The sequence below is a fragment of the Etheostoma spectabile genome, chromosome 22 (genome assembly GCF_008692095.1).
Source record: "Etheostoma spectabile isolate EspeVRDwgs_2016 chromosome 22, UIUC_Espe_1.0, whole genome shotgun sequence".
Classification (NCBI taxonomy): domain Eukaryota; kingdom Metazoa; phylum Chordata; class Actinopteri; order Perciformes; family Percidae; genus Etheostoma; species Etheostoma spectabile.
The window spans coordinates 5,620,041-5,621,811 of NC_045754.1; positions in this window are offsets into that span (position 1 = coordinate 5,620,041).

The window sequence follows — 1,771 nt, forward strand, 5'->3', positions numbered from 1 at the left end:
GTGGACCTTTTGGATATATTAACCTGACCATGCAGATGTATTGTTCTTATGAAACTTAGAGATCTGGAACCAACTTAAATCGCCACCAGTTGGACACTGGAATCTGATTTTAGCTTTCGTTGAAAAAAAAAGTGTTAAAATGAAAAAATGAATTATTCAAAAGAACAGACAAATTTTCTGAATTTTAACATTGACATTGTTCTTGATTCATGTAAAATATTTAACCAGGTAGGCATTGGTACAGTCATTTTACTTACTATGGGTAGAGGTGGACCTTTCCCCATTAGCTGATCTGCCTTTGATGTTAATTTATACTGCTGGATCTCCTTGTCTCTACTGAGTCCAAGTAACGGATTTTGAACTGGCGATCAAAGCACCCTGAAGAGCTCCCTTTCTCGCCTTCTAGCGTGTAATCCATCTGCATTTAAGCAGTCCATGTTGAACAAAACCCACTTGGTCGAAATATAAACTTTGTGCTTTAGTTATGACCTCAAGAAACTTGAAACTCAGGACAAATATTCTTATATCAAGCGTTAGACGGCTGATAGAATGGACTTCTGTTGATTTAATGTCAAAAAAGATATTGGGTAACTTGGAGGACACAAGTAGAAAATGTAAAATGGCATTGATATTTTGAAGAAAAAAAACAGTCTTTCCACTTCAGTAGACACCTTTAGATGTCTTATTGCCAAACGCATCAACGAGAAAAATATAGTATACTTTGGCCTGTCATGTTATCCAAACACTGACCCTCCCAAAATGACTAATCTAATTGATTAAAACTAATTTAATTCACAAGTCAACATGAGAATTTAAGCTATGCAGTTAATTTATGTCACCACAGCATGTACAGCAGGTCATTACACATGCATTCACATCCTATTGGACCTTGATGTTTTAATACCCCCCATTATGTTGTATAGAAATAATGAACCAAGCTAAATGTCCCCTTATCCCAGATCCCAATCTAAATCATGTTTTAATCAAGTGAGTGCCCTCCTTAATAAACACTTGTTCCGAGAAGTGGTAGCTTGTGTGTGACCTTGGGTGGTGATGTATCCGTCAATGCTTTTATTTATGCACCCATCTTATGATCACGCACCAATAAATCCTAGGTTAAACTTAAAAGGCAGTCATGTACAAAAGACAAAACTGTCACCTAACAGGATAAGAAGACTTTATGAGCATGAGGAACAAAACCACATAAAATAGTCCCTCGTTTAATCTCTAGTGGATCGAGGGGGATTCATCAATAGGGCTATTATGGCTCCCCCAAGGCAAGAGCTGCAGGACTCATAATAAATCAATAGTTCGCCATACATTGGCTTTACTAAATACTTGGGTGTCAGAGCTGTGCATATAACAGTTTGAATTTGTGGCCTTGAGCGCTTGAAAAAGAAAAAGAAAAAAAGAAGATGTGCTGCTTTTCTAATGACTCGAGCAAATGCCATGAATGTAGACAGATGGCAGCTAATGCCAGGACAACTTTCTTGGGAGCACAGACTAGTATTTTCTTGTTTAATTTCCTAAGGCAGCTAATACTCAAAGCCCCAAATTTCATGGGAAAAAACACTTAGGTTTTAATGCAGGCACATTTGAGGTGCTCCAAGAGCAGTATCTAATATCTGACTGGGGTGAGGGGTTATAATCCATAATACATTTTAATTATCACAGTATTAGCAGATATTCATAATTCCCTGCTAAAATATGGCATGTACAATTCCAATAAACAGCAGTATTGTTATTTTTAAAGATTATTTATTGGCTTCTG